This window comes from Neofelis nebulosa, chromosome 1 (genome assembly GCF_028018385.1).
Source record: "Neofelis nebulosa isolate mNeoNeb1 chromosome 1, mNeoNeb1.pri, whole genome shotgun sequence".
NCBI classification, from domain to species: Eukaryota; Metazoa; Chordata; class Mammalia; order Carnivora; family Felidae; genus Neofelis; species Neofelis nebulosa.
The window spans coordinates 33,640,176-33,662,852 of NC_080782.1; the positions used below are offsets into that span (position 1 = coordinate 33,640,176).

Consider the following 22,677-nt stretch of genomic DNA (forward strand, 5'->3'; position numbering starts at 1 on the left):
ATTGCTGTTGGAACTACTCTTAGTTTATCAATGAAGGAATGAGTTAGTTCCTCACTCATTCAAAGGGAATGGAACAGTCAAGATCAAGAACCACATTAAACTAAGAAAGAATAACAATTAAACACAAGTGGCTTGGAGAGGAGAATGTAGAGGGAGATATAAATCTTCAAATAAGAGAATAAAGTGTGAGTATGAGCAGATCTCTCTTTCTGTAAAGAACAGGGAACTGGCAAGAGGGACTTAAATCAGAAATTCATTTCATTTTGGCACTGAGTCCCCATTACATGTATTCCTGTCACTGTGCTGTAGTCCCTGCTCTACAAGAGTCAACAGTGAGGGGTTCCTACAGAAACGAACATAATATCACTGTCCTAAGGCAAATGCTGATGGAGGAGTGGATAGAGGGGCCTGTATAATTCTAGAAACTTAAACCTATGTTCAGGAGAACTTAAGTCTTTTCTCTCTCTGGGCTGTTAAGAGGTTTTTTGGGAAACTACCCTTATTTTGCTCTATTGAATTATGCTTAAGAAAATCTTTGTATTTATATAAGAAATTGCCTGAAGGAAATTTAACTTTATTCTTTTGTTGACAGTAAGTTTAGCAAAATCATTTATTGTGCGCACAACTTTATCCACCCACAAAAGAGATTGCAGTCAGAACTATGTTCTAATGAAAACAAGGCTTATATTTTCTGCATTTATTTTTATACTGTAGTGAAAATCACCCCACTCTTGTCCCCAGTGTACTTATACCTATAGCAAGTCCCTGCAGATCTGAGAAGTTTCCAGTTTGAAGGAAGCAAGAGAACAGGTTAGGGAGGGGCAGGAGGTATGTCACCATCAGGTCACTGATTTCCAGAGGCCAGCACCTCAGACTGGTGGCAGAGGTGTAACTGTGAAATCTGTAGAGGTTTATTTTGTTATTTTATCTGTTCTTTTTAATTAAAAAACAAACAAACAAAACAAAACATCTTTGAAGAGGTGAGGAGATGGTGACTGTTGGTACCAGCAGCCACCCCTTTTGTTTCCCCCTGAGATTGCACCATCTCATTATTTTCTACAAGTAGGAATCAGTACTATGGACAGAGGACAGAGACCTGAGTTTCAATTTTGGCTCTGCTCCTTACTAGCGGTTAGCATAAAAATTCATTACCCAACATTGATGAATTTAGCGCTTGTAAATAGCCATGTCTTGAGTTCCTGAGTTCTGTGTATACAAAAGAAGCAACACTGTAAGAACTCTATTTATAATCTGAATTGTTTTTGTAAATATACATAGGTCTTGTTTGTCGTTGATTTGTTTGATGAGCAGAGAGAAAATATCCTTCAGCTAAGGGAGAATGAAGCAGTTTTTGGTTAAATATCAGTGATTTAAGCCACAGTTCCCTTTTCCTATATGATTCTTTTCTAAAATGTAATGTCACCTAATCAGCAGATTATGCTAAATCTTGTGATTATGTATTTTTAAAAGCACTTTTCAGGAAGTTTATAAAGATATGCAACTGAACTAATTCAAATGGAGGTAAAGTACCAGAAGATGTGGAAATGGTTCAGGCTGGGGGCAGGGGGAGAGATAAAAATCATTATACCAGCAGCCTACGGCAAGAATCATTTTGCAACAACCACTAAATTTAACTCCGCTCTCCATAAAAAGCAAAGGCAGTGAGATATAAAGTAAACCTATCATGAAAGAAGTAGCCTTTCCTGGCAATAAACTCTACAAGAAACTTACAATTCATATCCTTATGCAGGAGACAGATGGTTAGATTTGCTGCATAAAACAGGAAACCCCCAAATAAAAATGCTTTAAACAAATGAGCAGCTATTTCTCTCTCAAATAAAAGAAGAAATCCCAAGCTTTTTTGGAGAATCTTCATGGTGTCACCAAGGACTTGGGCTCTTATTTTCTGGTTGATCATTCTCAAGATTTGTGCTTTCCATCCTTAAAGTACCTTTTGGTCCAACACAGCTATGGTGCTTTAGTGATCATATCTGACTTTCAGGCTGTGAGAAAGAAGGAGTAAGCCCCCAAAGTTATTTGTCCTTTTCCATTTAAGAGAATTTTCCAGAACTCTCTCTCATACAGCCACTTTTGCACCTATTTTATTGTCTCCAACTGAGCACATGCCACATCATGTAAGGATGCAGGGTTGGCTGGGAAGTGTATGTAGTCTTCTTCTGGTTAGGTATATACCACAAAAAACATTTGATGAGCAACTGCTAGTCTTTGCCACAGACAGCAAATAACAAAATGGACAACGTTTCAATAACCATTTTACATAAAATTCACATGTAGCCTTTATAGAAATACGTTATCAGATACAAGGAACCAAGTCCAATGACCACAAAATACTGATGCAACTACACCATTTCAGCCCAGATCTGCAGGCTTTCTCCAAGAGAAGTAAATGCTGACACTCCAGGGAAATAATTACATGTTTCACAGATTGGCTTTAATTTAAGTAATCCCTTCTCTAGGGACCAACCTATTTTTAAAAAATGAAGTTCTTATAGGGAAGACAAATCTTGTTTTTAAGAGATTTAAACAATGCATAGTCTTATATTCCTGCAACCTTCTAACAGGAAATGGATAGACAAATCTTTTGATTGCGGTTTCTGTAATAACTGTGGGGAAAATGTTTTGTTCAAAGCAAATACTTATGTATTGTGGGTGTTTGGAGTTCTCCCTAACTCTTTAGGTGTAAGGAGGATTGATTTGAGCCCCATTCCCTGGAATGTGGAAGACCACAGCCCTTTCCCAGATTGCCATGAGCTCCAGAGGGACTTGTGTTCTCATGGCCACCTCTGGCTTTGGACACCTGCTTCCAACAGTTGGCTCTGATTTTATGAGTTGACTTGCTCTTTTGCTCATGTTGTTCTTCTCATACCGTGTCAATCCTGAGACTGACACAAAGACCCTGGGATCTTTTCCAAATTTTTACATATCCAAAAAAATTGCAACCCTCCCCTACCGTTAACTAACAAAAATAAACATACACCTACCTATACAAGGTCATTTTGTGTGAGTAGCAGACTTTCCTGAAGTATATCAGAGTACAAATGTAACATCACATACATATGAACAAATTAAAACTAAACCATAGGCATCTTTGTGGTGAAAAGTCCTTTAGCCACCATATACCACCCAGAGCTTCATTCTTATCTCCACTCCTTCTGATCCCTCAGCACCATACAACTTTGCTTACTTCTCTGTTCTCAAATATAAAGTAATAAATAGAACTCTCTTTGGTCCTCACCGCCGAAGTTACCTTTGTATATTCAAGTTCCATTAAATTGCACAGCCAGTTGGCAGTTGTGATTACATGCAGTAGGCTTTGAAGGTGTCCTATGTGCACGGGGCTACCCTTGGCCCATGGCCTGTTTTTAGGATTGTAGCAGTGGAAGTGAGAGCTGACCTGAGATGAAGCATGAGAAAAGTGAATCACAGTACCTGCAAGTAAGAACGTGGTAGGAATTTAATAAGGTTAGGTGTTATTATCAGAGTTAACAATCTTCAATTGACAATGCTTTTCTTATTGAGAAAAATGTCGAGCCCTTCTACTCCTGGTGGTGCAGAATAGTTTTAATCTGAAGATACAGGCCTCTGGAATCTGAATTTGGGCATCCTTCCAGAGATGTTTGGTGCATATAACATATGACGATATTTACTCTCTTCCATTGCTAATACGGAGGAAGGGTGCTTGAATCTTCTGTGTCAACAGTTTTGTTCATCAATTAAGCTATCTGAAAGTTATGTGCTCTCTTTGTAATGAAAGTCAAGGTTGCAATCATCAGAGTTGGTTAGAATGCCCACTCATTTTCCTGAGAGATACAAAAGAAAATAGAAAACGAATTTGCTGAAAATGGAGCAATACATACAGTTATTTTGATGAGGGTCACTGTTGGAAATCTGAATTTGTTTGTATTACAGCATGTATAAGGGCACTGCGACCTGTTTCATGTTCTCAAGGAGACATAGCTGAGCAAAAGGATAAAAGCTGAATGGCAATGTGACCTAAACAAAGGAGGAGTATCCTTTAGAGCTATGTTAGATTATAGTTGAGGTAAGGTGGTTTTTTTTTTTTTAAAGAATTATTGTGTAGTAGTCTTTTCAGAACTTCAGGAACTTAATTTCAAAGTCATGTTCAGAAAAAAAGAGATAGTCTTTGACCTATTAAGTTCTTATTAACTATAACTATGATATAGCTTGTTCCCACCATAAATTCCAACTCCTCAAACTCAGATGCTGTGTTTTGTTTACCTTGTATTTCTTACCTAGCCTAGTGCTTAGAACTTGGTTGATACCCTATAAAGATGTGTTGAATGAATGAGTAAATGAGTATATTTATAAGTAAATCAATCATTCAAACAACCAACAGTTTAATTTCTGTGCTTTTCAACAATGAATATTTCCATTTTAGCTTTGATGAAAGTAGGGGAAAAAAGCATGACAGTCCAGTTTTTAATATCACTTTATAACAACATTCCATGAAATACAAGGTGCAATTCTTATGTCAGTTTTGCTAGATTAAGATGTTAATGAAGAAAAATTCATGAGCCTTGACATTCTTTTTTTAGCTGTTCTACCTTCACTTTCCAAAAGGGCAAAATGAACATCTGTGTGTCTGGAACAAAAGACAAATTAAAAGTAAGAGGTTAATTAGGCATTAAATTGACATTTTATTTTTTTTTCAACGTTTTTTATTTTTTTATTTTTGGGACAGAGAGAGACAGATCATGAACGGGGGAGGGGCAGAGAGAGAGGGAGACACAGAATCGGAAGCAGGCTCCAGGCTCCGAGCCATCAGCCCAGAGCCTGACGCGGGGCTCGAACTCACGGAGTGCGAGATCGTGACCTGGCTGAAGTCGGACGCTTAACCGACTGCGCCACCCAGGCGCCCCTAAATTGACATTTTAAACACAATTTTAGTGCTATGGAAGTGGTGAAAGCAATCATTTCAAAACTGCTATATTGGGGGGAAGTAGATTTTATTGATTAGTTTACTCAAAAGCTGGTACAGTCTGAACAATTAGAATATCAAGCAAAGAACACATATGAAACAAGCTTTGGAAGAATTGTCCATTAAGTATTATGATTCCTGCAAAAAAAAAAAATAACAAGCTTTGCACAGCTTTGTTATCAGGAGCCTTTACATTTGACATTTCGGAAGGGAGGAAAGTGAATGGCTTAAAAAGTTGAAAAGCCAATTCATCATGATGTCTGACATTTGGGAGCTGATATTATCATCTGTAATTTAAAATTCGGAATTTATAAAGTGCAGTCATATAATACTGCCCAGCAAACAAAGGTCTTGCTGAAATGTCTCTACTTATCTGGGAAATAGCATAGAGTCACAAAAAGCTGATGGTTTTGAATTTGAATGTTTATTCCTCCCACCTCACCCCCAAATTTTATAAAATAATGGGTTTCTACCTTCTCCAACAAACAAAACTGTATGCACAAGGAACTGATTTTATATAGGGAGATTTAAAAATCTACTATGACCTTTGTCATCATGATTATGAGACTTTTCTTGAGCATGTATTATGCAATGTTTGTTGATCATGCATTTTCTTTATTTCTAATCAAAGTATGATAGCACATGAAAATATATTCAGAGCTACTCTGGCATTCTGCTGAGAATACCAGTCACAGTTTTCCTGCTGCTGTGTGCTTATGCATAAGGTTTTCTAATCCAGAGATTCCCATCTGGCAACATCAGGAGGTATTTTCAGGAACAGCTGCATCAGAAAATATCCAGCTGGAAGAATTCTTCATGGACCCAGCCCCTCAGACGTCCTGGGTCCCAGGACCTTGGACCGGAACCTGATCCTCCAATTTCCTTTTCATTAATGGAATCACCATTAACATGGAGAAAAGGACATTCTTTCCTGTCTGGCATTGATAATCTTGCTGCTTTCCTAAAGATTGGTTTGCTGTGTGTACTGTGCTCAGCTTTGTTGTAGCTATTCTCAGATCAGTGAAGCAAAATATTCCCTTTCTTCCTTTCTTACAAATACTTCACGAAAAGGTACCCAGTGATTTGTACAATTGACAACTGTAACCATTGCTCCAGGGCAGATTGAGAAAAACTCATATTCTCTCTAACATAACCCAGAAGTGCCTGTTCATCTACCTTATGGCAGAGGCATGTGTTTTCATTGCTGCTCTGTGATCTAATTCAGAGGAGAGATAGCTGCTGCATTTTCAATTGATATATAAAAATAGCTGGTTGCACTAGACACCGTCTGACGTCAATGCAATCATTAAAAAGCAGTGGCCAGTCTGCAGAACATCTCTGATTGCAGCTCAATGTGCAGATACTTAAACCATATCATTCTTTTCTTTTGACAGACAGCCATCTTTCTTATTGTAAGATAATTTTCATCAATCATTTAGCTAGTATGTGGCTAAAGCTCAAGTTCTTTCTACTACACCAAGGCACAAAATATCATCTAAATGCAAACCCATGGATTAACTATTATTGTATTGGTTTCCAACCCACAGGATTTTGTGCTGAAACTTTTGAAGGTGACCAATGCAGGAAGTCACTGGACAGTAACAAATATGGTGCTGAGGACACTTACCAATCCTTTCCAAAAGAGAGTTCATGCTGAGAACCAGATATGAATACCAAAACGCTAGATGGAGTCTGGCTCAGGAGTTTCCCAAATCTGCTATCTTGTAATAAGTTCTGCTACCTTTTCCTCCAATATGGAGTCCCTTCCCCATTCCTCACTATTGAGCCAAATTCTACCCATCCTGCAAATCACCTTGCAGTCTTACCCAACCTCTCTGGCAACATTTTATCTTTCCCCTTCCTGACCAAACTGTTCTGGCCCATAAACTAAACTTTCACCAAAGTCTTTCTCTTTTTCACATTCACAAAAGAACGCTTTCCTGACCCTTATCTTCGCTCCATCTTTCACCATACTCCAGTGCAATTCTTCTAAAATACCAGTCTGATTATGTTAGCTCCTTGTTTAACAACCTATGTCTCCCTCTGTGAGAGCTCCCCAAACTTCATCCCTTTTAACTAAACCAACTCATTCACCCATGTCCTAGACAGAGGCCTATTAAGTGAATCTGCTGTTCCTTAGCTCTTGGGGCCTTTATTTTACTCTGTCTTTGCCTTTTTATTTTCAACCTATTCCTGCAACCATTTACCTTGTACTATTATTCATCTACAGTGCTCAACCCTCACGCTTGACAGATTTGGCTTTCCTAATGTTAAACAGCTTCTTATCTTTTGAACTTGATTCGTAACATTGCCATGACTGCTCAGGTAACCATTCTACTCCACCAATATCCAGACTCGGTCCCATGTGGAACATGGCTCACCTCTTTCTTGGGAATCGATCAGATGATCCCTCATTACCTGCAGGATAAAACCTGTGGCACAGTACACAGAACCCTAATCCACCATCCCAGACTCTTTTTCCACCAGTTCCCACTGGTTCCCACCATATACCTGTATATCAGTCAGTCCACCACAAGCTTTCATTCTTCTGTTTCTTTTGCCAAACTGTGTCTTATACTTATAAAGGCCTTCCGCCATTTTCAGTTTGGCACATTCACTTTTTTTTTAAATCAAATTGAAATATCCTTACCCCAGCCAATTTAATCGATCCAATTTAAATGTTCCCGTGGAATTTCCCATGGAAACACATATTTATTTTGAGTACGTTTGTTTTGTAACTTTTTGATAGTTCTCTGTTTTTCCCCTAAAACTTGACTTTCTTCAATGAAGAAACTAATATTTTATTCTTTTCTATGTCTTGAGATATAGATACAACACAGAGTCTGTCAAATGATGATTCCTCAACAAGTGTTTATTGACTGAACAAATAATCCATACCATATGTTTGAACATATTTTTTAAAAATTTTGTTTGTCTTGCCTAATAATTAAATGTCTTTCATCTATGAATCATCACCTTTAATTATAAGCATGATGTATAGCACGTATTTTTTGAATACCCTGTATACCACTTAGGTCAATGTTGAGAATTTATCCTTGATGAACTATATTCTCTTTCTTGATATTAGCTCCTGGTTTCTATTTAATCTACACTGTAAAATTTTCATCTATGAAGATGTTTTTCATTCTTAAAATTTTAGCCTTTTCCACACCTTAAGGGGAAAAGTTCTAGGCAATGTTGCTTTCACATCTTCATTACCATTTGTTGATGGCTCAAATCCTATCCCAATAGAACTGAAACAAGGAAGTCACTTAGATGATGAAGGATAAAAGGTCAGTTAATTTGAGGGCCCACATGGGAGGAAAATACTTGTCACAAGGGGTATCTGTTATTGGTTTCTCCTTTGTGCATATCTGTGTCCTGCTGTCACTGTGCAATACAACCTAAATAATTGAGAAGGAGCCGTGTTTCAATCTAGGCTCTGTACCTAAATAGATTTGGAGACATTCTCAAATTTGTACCATCATCCAGTTTACCCAGCAAGCCTACTTAAGAGCTCCTCCTCATCAAACAAGTATCTAAAATTCATTATGTCTAAAGTTGGAACAATACTGCACCTTTCCAAATGTGTGTATCCTTGGATTTCTTCCATTTTTATGATTAGTACAATTTCATGATTTTCTCAAGTTAGAAACATGGACGTAATATCAGACCCTCTTTCTTCTCGACCCCCATATTGAATTAAACACTAATTCTTGTGTTCTGAAGCCCACCTACTCTTCTCCACCTCTATTACCCTTATTCTAGTTCAAACCATCCTCCTCTCTTTCCTGAATTCCTGAAAAATATTTTTGTTTGGTCCTTCCAATTTATTCATAGCATCCAGAGAAATCTTTCAAGAAACAAATCTGTTTAGTTCTCTCTCTTGCTTAAAAATTTTTTAACAGCGTCAGATTGCCTTCAAAATCCAGGCCAGGGGCCCCTACGTGGCTCAGTTGGTTATGTGTTGTACTCTTGATTTCGGTTCAGGTCATGATCTCATGGTTCATGAGATGGAGCCCTGCATGTGTGCTGACAAGGCGGAGCCTGCTTGGGATTCTCTCTCCCTCTCTCTGTCTCTCCCTGCTTGCGCACGTGTGCATGCTCTCTCTCAAAATAAATACATAATAAAAAAATTAAAATAAAAAAATAAATACAGTCCAGAGTGCTTCTCAAAGTCCACAAGACCTTGCATAACCTCTTTAGCTCCGTCTCAAGCTCCTCCCTCCTCAGTCCCCAAAAGTATTAATGGAATTCCTTCTGAAACCAGAGCATTCCATGCTTCCACTTAATGCTGCTGCCCATGCCTTCCCTGACCCTTCCTCTCTCTTCAGCTAGCCAGCACCTACTTGTCCTTTTGAACTCAAGTCTCACTTCTTCTAGGAATCTGCTATGATTTCCAAAATAAGTCAGGTGATTTTTTTGTATGCTTACTTACAACTCATTATTTTCACTTCATATATTGTATTACATTTGTGATTATGTAACTGTCTGATAATTGGCTTTAGCTCTCCTATATTGGCTATGGCTCTCCTAGCCCTCCTATAACGTATGTTTATTCCATGAGAACAAGTATGTTTATATTTTGTTCACCCCTGTATCTAAAGGATATAGGAGAATACCTGAAAAATAAGAGTTTTTAATTAAAATGTTAATTCAATCAATACATGAATGTCTCTTCCTTATAAGAGTTCAATTTTTTTTTTAATGTTTATTTTTTTTGAGACAGAGAGAGAGGGGGAGAGAGAGAGAGAGAGAGAGAGAGAGCACAAACAAGGGAAGGGTGGAGAGAGGGAGATACAGAATCTGAGGTGGCTCCAGACCTGGAGATGTTAGCCCAGAACTCACGAACAGTGAGATCATGACCTGAGCTGAAGTTGGATATTCAACTGACTGAGCCACCCAGGCACCCCAAGAGTTCAATTATTTATTGAGATTCTGATTCTTAATTTAGGTTTGGGCATACAGTTAACATCTCTAAGGATGAACTGATAAAGACAGGCAAAACATCGGATTACACATTGTTCTTTTTGGCAAAATTGCCTTCTTTTTAGCTGCCTTGGAAAGAAACTATTCACATTTGAAAACAGCATGTACAGGAAGATAGCAGGCTCTATCATGGCCTTTTCAAAACAAGACACCTTGTGATTCTAGACTTGTGTTAGTTAATTGCCTAGGTTGGCATATTATGGAGGAATTGGACTTTTTTCTTTTCTTTAAGTGTTTATTACATATATGTTTATGTCTGTTGGCTCAAATACATTTATTGTAACCATGTTGCTATTGGCAAGTATTTTAGGATCCTTGGGAATAAAATAGCCTTTCCAAAGAAGATGAGGTGGGAAGTCAGGGAATATTGGGTGGAAATCCTACTTACAAAGTTTACAATGTTTTGAACATTATTAGTCTTTGAGAGATCCTACTTCTACTTCATGGCTCTCAAGGTTGAAATAAATAATATGTATAAAATGCCTGGCAGATTACAAAAGCTGGATAAATGTTAGTTTCTCTTCCCATAAAACCTAGATTTTCTCTTTCTTTTTTTTTTTTCCTTCCTTACCCCAACTCCTTTGTCATAGTCTTCCTGGTCTGTGAGACTTCTTATGATTTTCTTTAATGTACAGGGTACTGGCTGGATAAAATATTGGCTTGCAGATTCTCCAGAATTCTGTAGCTTAAGGAAATTTAAGTCTTCCTTAAACATATTAGTAACTAGTGAAAAACTTCATCTATTTTTACTGATGAAGTATATGTTTCCACTGAGAAAGGTTTAGAATCTTTGATCAGTAAGGTACATGTCCATTGCTAATCAATTTCTAGTTGGATATTCTAAGCTTAGATTAGCTGAATCCATCTAGAATTTTATTGGGTTGGTATAGTGCTATAATTGTAGTAGACAGCAGAGAAAAGATGGGTAAATATAATCTTAGTGAAAGTTATGAGATCTGTGGTAAAAGGGTATTGGGCAATTATAATCCTTTGCTCATTAGATACATAAATTTGAATAGGTCATTTAAAACCTCAGTTTCTTTATTTACAAAATCAGATACTTCTCTGATACAGTTTTTGTGAACATGACAGACATAATGCATGTGTAAAGTTTATTTTAAGAAGGAAAGCATTCTAAATGCAATTTATTTTGTTTATAAGACAAGGAAAAATGTAGTTCCCAATCCAGACATGGAAAAGAAGGTCTATGTATCCGAAAAATATATATAATGAAGGATAGCCAAATGGAAGCAGACCAAAAAGAAGGAGACAATATTTGTTAAGTTCTTAAAATTTCCTGGGGCATAGAAATTCTAACTCATTCTTCCTTTCTTCTAGGGCATCTCTAGAAGTTCAATCTAGGGCATCTCTAGATGCCTAGAAGAAAGAAAGGAAACTTTGGATTCATCTTGCCTCATCAAAATATCCAGAATCCCCTAGATGCCTACCAGAGAAAGTTGGTTCAGCTTTTTCTCAAGAAGTCATTCCAAGCAGGAAAAGAAGCTCAGCCTGACTCCTCACCCTCAGAACTAATTGGGTATCAATTGAACCATTGGGATGGGACATGAAGTTGGATTAGTTGTTGCTGAAAACATTTCAAGTGATAAAAACAGAGACCATGCTTGGCCCTATCCCAAGTGCCCAGAGAAAATAGAGAATTTGAGTGAGCAGAGTTGTTTACTTTACCAGGTTCTGCTCACTATGAAACCCCTCCGTGAATTCTACTTTGGTTACCATTTGGCATTGGTGGTTGGGGTAGGGGATTTGGGAGTAGGTAGCTTAGAATGAAAGTAACTTAGAATTCTCAAACAGAAAGGGTGATAGATGACTATTTTGTGCTCTCTCCTCTCTCCTTACCTTCAGCACCTACTCACCCATGCTTACTCTCAGCTGATGAATTTGCTTTCAGTTTTACTGAATACATGGTGTCAATCACAGGAGAAAGTCTACAAGTTTCCACATTACATCCATTCACTGACCAGCACCTGTGCCCTTATATTTTATCTTCCCTCTTGCTCCTGCGGATGAGGTGTCTGTGTTCCTAGTAAGGACAACCTTTTCAGTTGTCCATTATATTCCATTCTCACATTCTCAGGGCTATTTCCCCAGTAATACTCCTTTCCTGCATCATTAATTTCCCCTTCTGGTGGATTATTCTCATTATCTGCTTATAAGCTCTTAGTTTAACAATCTCAACTAAAGCTTTCCTTTCATTTTCTCTCTAGTAATCACTCAATTCCTTTAGTCTCCTCTATAGCAAACCCCCTCAAGTGAGGTCTTTTCTCACTATCTCTATTTCTCCTCTGCTATTCTCTCTTGAACTCAGTCAAATCATGCTTCTGTCTCTATTATTCCAATAAAAATACTGTTGTCAACAAGTCCCAGTTGCTAAATTAAATATCAAGTGCTTGGTATTTGATTGATCAAATATCAATGCTCATCTTAGTTGTACTTTCATCAGTATTCGACACAATAAATCATTTATTTCTTTTCTCTCATTTTATCCTCTTTTCTTTTTGAAGTGTTTTCTTTTTTTTCTAAGTGGACACCATTCCTGGTTTTCATCATCCTCATTGACCACTCCTCAGTCTTCTTTGTGGATTCCTCTATGTCCCTTACTTACTGTTGGAGTATCCTGGGAGGGCTTGGTTTCTGCACCCTTCTTTTCTCTGGTTATACTCATTTCCATGGTAATCTTATTCAGTCTCATGTCTTTAAACATTAACAATACTGATGATTACTGTTCTGAAACTTTAAACATAAACCCTTAAAATCCAGACATGTTATGCAACTGTTTTGTTGACATCTGCACTTGGAGATTAATGAGTATATTAAATTTAGCATGTACAAAACCAAATTCTTGAGATTTCTTCCCACACCTACTCTTTCCTTGTTTTCTTCCTTACATTTTATATCAAATCAAGTTTCAACAGAGTCATCTTTACTTCTTCTTCCTTCTCACTCCCTAAAGTCTTGATATATTTACCTTCAAAATATAACCAGAATCCACCACACCTCTTCATCTCTGCTGCTACTGGCCAAAACCACCATCACCTCTTACCAGAATATTTAGGGAAGATTTTTAACTGGTTTTCCATGTCTACCCTTGTTCCTCTCAGTCTCTTAACAGAGTGTTCATAGTGATCCCGGTTAAACCATAAGTCAGATCATGTCAATAACTTCCTACTTCAGGCAGAACCAATGCCAAAGTTCTTCAGTGTCTATAAGACCTTACATGATTGGTCCTCAATGACATCTCTGACTTAGTTTCCTTTTATTCTTCCCTTTGCTCCATCTGGCCTTACCACAATGGCCTTCTTGCTGTTCTTTAGTGTGTCAATCATATTTCTACCTCAGGACTTTGCATTTCTTTTTCCTTTTATGTCTTGGATTAGGCTACCCAGAAACAGAGGCATAGAGCTTATGTGATATTTCTCTTTCTCACGGAAGAGAAGAAAAATGCAGAAAAGGATGGAGAACCAATGCAAGGACACACTGAGCTGCCATCTATTTAGCGCAATTAGTTGTTTGATTCAGTAGACTGCACTCTTAAGCAGCAGTGTTCCTGGGAAACATTAAGGGGGAAGAATTTATCCACAGGCTCGTCTTTTGCATTGGTTAAAGTTTATCCACATGGGCATTCATTCCCCTGCACTTCCAACTTGTGCAATTGTGGGTTTAAGTGCCCAAGGGTCGGCAGCAACATCAACAAGAAGCCCTGGGACAGAAGAAAAGAAATTATATCCATCAGACTCCACATAAAACTGGAACAAGACACAGATGAGGCCAAGAGGGTCTCAGGGATGCATAAGAGATGTCTGATAAACTCTGCTTGGAGTGTTCTTCTCCAGATGTTGACATGGCTCACTTTACCTTTGAGCAAAGATGGTCTTTGTTCAAATGCTACCTTCTCAGTAAGACTTTTCCTCAGCTTCCCACTTAAAATTGTAGTCACCTACACGTTCCCAATACCCCTTTCCTGCTTTATTTTTTTTCCCCATATAACCTTCTAATATACCATAAAACTACTTGTTTATTTTTATAGTCTTCCATGCTACACTCTGAGCCTTAGGACAGCTGTGATTTTTGTTTTGTTCATTGTTGTATCACCAGCCTAGCACATAATATGTATTCAACAAGTAGTGAATGAGTTACTTATAAAAGTTCCTCGCTGGCATTGTGAGCTTTCACAATACACTTGAATTAAATATATGTAACATTTTAATCAATGTGTGGATTATGTGTTTATTTTGTCAAACAATAAAATATTTTAAGCAGTCAAAGACAGAGTGGAGTATTTCCTAGGTAGGTTCTAAAGCAAGTTACTGAAGGAGAAGATTCATTAATGTCCACTGATCTACAGGATGTTTGTTTGCACAGCTTCTTTATTCTTGTAAGTTGCCGCTTAATAGTTTGTCTTTATTGATCTACTCCATTAAATCTCCAAGGAAATAATTGCAAGAATTGGTGATAAACTTATTCTTTGCTTCACCTTCCCCTGGATATTAACAGGGAATCTCTGTGAGTCAGATGGTGATAACAGAAGAAGACCTATGAACACCAGGTTCTGAGTAAAATGGAATGGGGAAACAAGAAGGTGAAGTGGAAAAAATGACTACAGTTAGTTCCTGTAAGTATACATAATAAGCATCATAAGTTATGATGTATGTTATTAAAAAATAATCATCATTGATCTGCTATATCTGGTCTAACTCTGCAAGAAGCAATGATGCTCTCTGGCCTTAAAACTGAAGAGGAAAAAAGCCAAATAGTAGCAATGGTATAACTATTTTATAATTTTTTTCTTAACACTAGTATTATTTTCTTCAAGAGGCTATATGGGGGCCTGATGAGTCATTGATACATACATTGATGCCTGCATCTATATCTTGGTTCAACCATTTATTAGCTTATGAAGGCTTGGGAGAGTTATTAAACTTAAAGTCTTGTTTTCTCTAAATAAAGAAAATGCAGATGATAATACTTAAATTCCAATGTCAATATTTGACAATTAAATAAGATGAGATAAGGGAAGTACTAGTCCATAAAAGATGCTTAATACAGGCTAGATCCTTCTAGTGTTAACAGTTGCAGTTAACAGAAACAACAATGTAGTTATAAAGAGTTTAAAAAAAAAAGCATGAGGTGAGAAATAAATAATTGAAAGTAGATAAAATGCTAATTAGACTTTTGAATTAAAAATAATTTTATGTAATGATTTCAATTTTATTCATATTAAAGATAAAAAGCATTGTAATTGGCCCCGTATTGAAGATCACTATGTTGAAATGTCACAATAGGACACATCAGATATTTGACCTCCAATGTTATGCTGTTCTCTTAGCACTTGTGGAATTTAGAGAAACTTTCTCTTCCCTATAAAAGTTTACAGTCTATATGTCATTAAGCAATGAAAATATGCTAAAAGTTAGCAGTCTAGAATATGTCATTAAGCCATGGAAAGATAATTAAATTCAGTTTGCAAACTAAGGAAGTTGATGTCCAGATGTGCCAGTTATGAATTTATAGCTCCAAATCAACACCTAATTGCCTGTGTTGTGAAAATATAGCTGGGTCCTTTAAATAGATTTCCTTTTTCAGCTGGCACAATGTTAAGTTTTAGGGGTAGAGCACACTGGAGGGGAACTCTTTTTAGGTTCTTGGATCTAATTCCAACATATGTATTGGCAGGGCCTCCTATACAACATCAAACACGTCTTGGACACCAATAAGGTATCTAAGAATTAATCACAACTCAATTATGACACTACCTAGAAATAGCATCAGGTTCCACAGGTTGAAGGTTCAATCTTACAAAGACTGTCGTCCTCCATACTCCGAGGACGTTCATGTTATTACCTATACTGTCCACTGGCTACAAACCAGAGGTTCTCAAGACCCCATTCTTGGGTTCAATTCATTTGCTACAGCCACCCACAGAACTCAGAAAAACATTTTTACTAGATTACTGTTTATTATAAAAGGACATAACTCAGGAACAGCTAGATGGAAGGGATGCATAAGGTAAGCCATGGGGAAAAGGCACAGGAGCTTCCATACTCTTTCCAAGCTGGAGGCTTCATTACATAGGCACAATTGATTAAATCGTTGGCCATTGGTGACTGATTCAACCTCTGGTCCTTCTCTCCTCCCTGGAGTTTCTGGGAATGGGATTGAAATTTCTAACCCTCTAATCATGTGATTGGCTTCATTGGCAAACAGCCCCCATTCCTAGGTGGGAATCCAAAAGTCACCACATTAACATAACAAAAGACACCTTTATCAACACTTAGGAAATTTCAAGGTTTTGGGAGCTGTGAGCCAAGAATTGTGGATGAAAACCAAATACTGTATATATTTCTTATCAGTCATAATATCACAGGACCTGAAGGAGGGACGTATAGTATTGCCTTCCTGGTCTCAGTTTGTATCTCTTGCCAGCCTCCTGCCAAAATGATTGTTCTAATGTTGGGTTCCTACAGCATATGGCTTCTCTGGCATTGTGTTCCTTCAGTGCACGATGCTCAGAAACACCCATTGGCCGGCAGCTTTCCCTAGGAATGGCTCTGCAGCAGAGACTCTGGTGGAGCAGACCCCTGTCTGTGGTTTCTTCTGCACCCACTTGAGCAACATGCAATGAGTTCTGAGGCATAACATCTCCCTCTGGATGGCTTTCTCCAGAGGGCAGATTGCCATTAAGTTCCAGTGACACAGCAGTGCCCAATTAGATATGATTTCACTCTGAGAGGACCTCTTTTTTTGGATGTTCTATCTCACATCTAGAGTCTGAGGGCGCTTCTTGTTTCTGCTATTTCTATACTCTTTAGAGTTCTGGTTCTCCTTACTGAATGCTAGGCAATACTCTATCACTTCAATCTCCAGTTTCAGTTAATAATTATTTATGTTAATTTTTCCCTGTTCAAATGACTATGCAGTTTCTGTTTCCTTGTTTGCTCCTCATGGAAATACCAGAGTTTATTACTATCTAAATGGAACCACGAGACAACAAATCTGTTCTATCTAGATGCTGTTCTGTAAACTTGTTAACACGAATTTATTATACCTCTTGAAGTGCAACCAAAAATGGCAAATAAAAAAAAAGGATAAAAGGATTATTAATCATGTAGTCATTCTCCTTGAGAAAACATCTACAGAGATATGTAACAGGGGAGAGGTTGTAGGAAAAAAACACATTATTTGAGCAGAGTATGTTAGAACTTTATTTTTCAGAGTTATATAGTAACAATGTGAGAATGTTGTTTATGGTGTCCAGGCTTTTTTATATTGTCAGTCTATAAGAAAAGAAGTTCCAAGTGGGTTTTTACACACTAGAGATATGAATTTAATTTGACACTGTTTTGGTTTAAATTTACTGAACAGCTTGCCCACCCATTGAACTATAGGGGAATTTCTCAGAAGGCAGATGGATGATACACTGATATTATTTCTTTTTTTTTTTTTTTTCAACGTTTTTTATTTATTTTTGGGACAGAGAGAGACAGAGCATGAACGGGGGAGGGGCAGAGAGAGAGGGAGACACAGAATTGGAAACAGGCTCCAGGCTCCGAGCCATCAGCCCAGAGCCTGACGCGGGGCTCGAACTCACGGACCGCGAGATCGTGACCTGGCTGAAGTCGGACGCTTAACCGACTGCGCCACCCAGGCGCCCCAACTGATATTATTTCTTAACACACTGTGGTTATTCCAGCATTTCTTTAAGAAATGTACTAATTGGTGGTAGGTTGGAGAGTGTCTGCCAGAATCTTAGATGTGATCTACTTTGGAAATAGGGTCTTTGCAGATGTAATTAGTTCAAATGAAGTCATACTGGATTAAGGTGGTCCCTAAATGCGATGAGCGGTGTCCTTGTAAGAAGAGGAGAGGACATAGGCATAAGCATGGAAGACAAGGCAGTGTGATGATGGAGGCAAAGTGACTCATCCATAAGCCAAAGAATGTCAAGGTTTCCTACAACCACTAGAAGTTAGGAGAGAAGCATAGGATGGTTTTCCCTCCCTAGATCTCCTAGCAATAACCAACCAAATGTGTCAACACCTTACAGTCTCCAGAACAGTGGGAGAATATATTTGTTGTTTTAAGCCACCCAGTTTGTTATAGCAGCTCTGGGAAATAAATACACAGTTATTGTGCTTGGTATTGGGGATTCACTGGTAAATAACACAAAAATCATTCATGTCCCCGTGGCTGCTAGTCATCTTTTTATATTTCCACTGTTAGTTTAAAAACGTGTTTTTATCTAATAGTTCTTATTTGGGAGGCCTTTTTCTTTTTGCGGTATCATAAGAAATTGTAGCTGCTGAAATGGCAGCCCAAATTTGGAAATGTGGCCTTGTGAGGAATCTTATTAGATGGAGGCGTCTAATAAGTTTTCAATTCATTTATTAATAAGTAACTTTGAAGAAGAAATCCTGCAGAAAATCCTATCAAGCTCCAAACATTAATGCAGACACACATACACTCACAGAGACACACCCTACACTCTCCTTCATTCACTTCCTTATTTCAGAAATGCTTTATCTCAGATATCAGGTAAATTCTGTTCATCCCATGATTTCAAGAGTGACCCCAAGGACTGAGCTGATGACTTTTGGACCTCCTGAGATTAGTGTTGATTAGGGGAAAATGATTTGGTGCTACCAAGGCTATAATTTCTCCCATTATAAAACCATTAATTTCACTATATTACCTTCTTCTGGAAATGGTCTTGCTCAGAATTGCCTGTCACTTCTCCACAGCATGAAATCTAACTTGCATCTTATTTGGACTAAACAGCACACATAATATCCTCTCATATTTTATATATCTTAGGGATTTTCCTTTCTCCTCTTTTTATATGAGCCACCGACTTAATCTTTATATTCTCCGTGGTGCTTTAGTATATTGTGCATTTTGAATGAAGACCTACTTTATTATATGAATGGCTTCAGGGATATAGATTTTTAAAGTTTTCAGTACTGACATCCTAATTGCTTCTAGAATTTGAATAATGCTTTAAAACACACTATTTCCCAGATGAGAAGAGCCTCACATTAAAAAAAATTAAAAATGACTCCAAGGAAAGTATATGCGGAAGTTTTCTCTACTATTTTTGCAACTTTTCTGTAAGTTTGAAATCATTTAAAATAAAAAAGTGGAAAAAAAACCCCCTCCAAAACATAAAAGTTAAAAATCTTCTTGATGTTAAAAAAAATCTTCTTGATGTTAGTTTTTACTTTCTTATCTCCTCTGGGGACTCTGAGCTGAAGTCAAAGCAATCAAGGCCAAGCCGACGAGTAAAGGCAGTGCTCCGACACAGGGCATGATTTTCAGAGGTGACGGGAAAACCTTGCTAGAGGACATCCATATTTGTGCCTGACAGGAGCACCTTCTCCCACCTAGCAGAGTTTTGATTTTCCTTGTACGCGACCATCTCCCATCTCACTCCATTCTCATTTGTGTGGTGCTTGATTGGGAAATTGACTTCAGTCCCAACTCAGACCAGTCAGACTCAATTCTGCTTTTTTGGTTGAAATTACTGGGAAAAAGAAGTGCTCTTTGGTCATCTTGACTCAATGTGGAAAACCCTCCTTAAATATATTCAATGCAGAGGAAAGTAAAACTGAGAGAAGGAGAAAATTCAAGCCCTCATGATACTGTGTGAGATCCCAGATCCAATGATCCCCAAATTGCTTCTGTTTCAGTTTTGATTAGGCTGAGAAATAGCCCCTTCTTTTGGGGGGCTTAAATTAGAGTTCTATTTCCATCACAAACTGAGAAGGTAAAAATTATCTTGGACTGAGAAAGTAAAATCTGCCTGGCCATTCATCAGACTAGAATAACAGGCAGAGATAAAGCCAGCTTGGCAAAGTGAACAGGAAATGCCAAGGACATACCATGGCTCTAAAGTGTCCTAAGGATACCCTTCTTGAGTGACTACGACTATTTGAAATTCTATCAGTAAGAATGAGACATCCTACTCTTGCATGCAGGAGCTAAGTCACTCTGATACAGGAAAGCTGGTGCCCCATCTCTGACTTGCTGAACCAGAAACTGTATTTTTTTTTAAGATTCCGGTAATTGTATGCACGATAAAATTTGATAATTGCAACAGGGAGTCCTGGGTGTTTTCATAGGGCTTCTCAAGATAACTCACAGGTGGGGAAGGGGGACATGAATCCATTAGCCTTTCCCTTATGAAAGCCATCCTGTGATAAATCATTTTGCGAGTTTTACTTTTTACTTTTCTGTAAATGCTTCTTTGAAGTAAGTAACATTGAAAAACATCACTTTAAGTCCTTTTAATACTTCATTGTGAACGAGCTCATCAGATTGTGAGGAAATAAGTTTTATTTGTAGTGGATAAAGGAAGGAGGACTCCTACTAAAGAGAAGCTGGGAACCTGCACATTAGAGTCCTCTACCCGATTTTGTCATTTGCCCATTGTATGGAGATGGCTGCTGGCCAGAGCTGCTGGCTCTTTTAAGGTACATACATCTGGGAATAGGTTTAAATAACAGAATTGGGGGGGGGGGTCCATCAGAGGCCTATTTGTTTAAGAACCAAGAAACCTCCTAGAATAATTTGAGAGAAAGCAAACTCATGAAAATAAATTTGACCAGGAAGAAAGCCTTGGTACCCAGAGGGGAGTAGTGACTTTGAGACTAGTATATCACTTTGAGAATAGCATGGTGGCTGTCTCTGGAATTAATTTCTGTCCCAAGCCCATACATAACAGAGAGAGGGAGTAGGGTGGGAAGGGAGGGAGGGAGATTGAAAGAGAGAGAAAGAGAGAGAGATTTGAATTTGGGTAATTATCAGGGTACTAGAGACCCTCTATTAGAATATAACATAAAGGCAGGAGAAGCATTTCACACCTACCTTCATTCAGCCATGATTGCTCACTCCTTCGGCACCTGAGGGCCTTACCGGACAAGCAGTGCCTATCTGGAAGATTCTTGGGGCTCATTGAAAAGAGGCAAATATTGGGAGGCTGAAGTGAACATCAAGACGAGGAAATAACAACAGCCAGCCGCTGAAAGTTGTGGAGTTTTTTTATTAAGTACACAGGAAACATCCTCTGGGGACTCAGAAAGTGTGGGGAGGGGAACAGTCTTCCAAAAGGGTGTGTGAGCAGAGGTCTTGTATAGAAGCAGGAGTCTGTGGGATTCTAGGTAATGTATCCATGCAAACTCACTTGTATCTACAAGCAGAAGAATGGAAAATTTCGCAAGAGATTTTGTTGATATTCAAAATGTAATCCCCTCCCTCACCCTTCCTCAGCTCTTTTTAAATAGATGCATCACAAGCCAGTTCCCTTGGGTAAATATTCTTTGCAAAGACTCAGTTGACTTTATAGCTAAGAGAAGAGGTTTTTCTGTCCTTGGAGAGAACGCTAGGCAGTATGTTTTCTCCTAAATTCCTCCAATGTTTCTAGTATTTCTCCAAGGAGAAAAAAGAGGTAGAGGATACTGCCTTGGACTTTTTTGAACCCTCATCACCACCAAACAGTGCTCAGCATGTGCCTGACCCTCATCAAGCACTTGTCTACCATTTGATCGGGTCACATCTAGTCACATTTAATTTCACTGCTTCCAAACATGTTGTAATAACTGCCATGCCCTGGGAGTACAGACATTGCTAAGATGTGCCTCTTCCTGTCGAAGTTTAAGTCAAAGATTCACAATCCTATAGCCCAATGAGAAAAGGATTATTGGTTCTATATTAATATTTTTGCCTTTTCCTACTGCTAAAATAAAAACCATCCTGCAGACACATTTTTCTCCAAAAATGAAAGAGCACAGTTTAATAATAGCTGAGCACTTGTATTGAGGCAAAAGATTTCCTCTTCATCATTTCTCAGTAAAACCCCAGGAGGTCAAGTTTACACATTTCTATGAGGGAAAAAGTATGAGGGGAGAATACGCATTCTGCCAAGGAGTTCTTTGGGAACTGCCGGCATTGGCATTCTTCTTCTCTCCCTGTCACTTGGGGTACTAAATCCCACTTTCCAGAATTCAATGTAGTTTTGATGTGGTTCATCTTTACTTAATAGCCAGCTCCAGATGGTTCCAGGAATTCTATCCACTGAAGGATGAATATGGTAGAAAGTGCCAGTTACTTGTAGGTTTGCTTCTGGCCCTTGATTTCAGTGCAGCCTTTATTATGGCTTATTACTAAGGACTATGTTGAGGCACATGTTGAGAGAGCCAATGCTGAAACCGTCCATTGCAGGACGGTCTTTCTACTTAAAAAGAAGTATTTCCTCCAATTCCAGATGATGCTTTCGCTCCTTTGATCTAGGGAGCATCACCGTTTTTATCCTGTGTGAAAGAGACAATTTATGGGGGCTGCTTTGCTTTATGCGGTCAGCCTCTTCTGGCGAGAAAAAAAATTCATCTGAAGTCCTGGAGGCAAGCAAAGGAAGGAGAAGAGATAGAGCCTCTAGTTTTTGCTGCTTTTGAGCCACAGTTAGAATGTGGCAGCCAAGCTTGTACACACTGCCCTGCGCATGATGACAGGGAATGTGGCAGACAGAGGATGGGAATCTGCTCTTCGTTCATGTATGGCCCTGACCAACCAATTTCCAATTATGCTTACTGCAGAAATTGTCCTTTTCTTCTTAGGCTTTTAGGAACAACTGTGTTCGAACAGTTTTACTATCTGGGGATATTACCTTGAAAAGATCATTGAGAATAAGTGTATGTTTGGTTTTTGTTTATTTGTTAGAG

General features: G+C 38.3%; 1 long non-coding RNA gene across 1 annotated transcript; it reads right to left on the bottom strand.

Moving 5' to 3' along the window:
- Nucleotides 1–682: 682 nt before the first annotated feature.
- LOC131505215 (uncharacterized) lies at nt 683–21,629 on the bottom strand. The gene is made up of 2 exons (XR_009258318.1): nt 20,828–21,629; nt 683–3,821 (listed from the first exon to the last, which is right to left on the bottom strand). It is a non-coding gene; the product is annotated as an uncharacterized LOC131505215 (long non-coding RNA).
- Nucleotides 21,630–22,677: the final 1,048 nt, after the last annotated feature.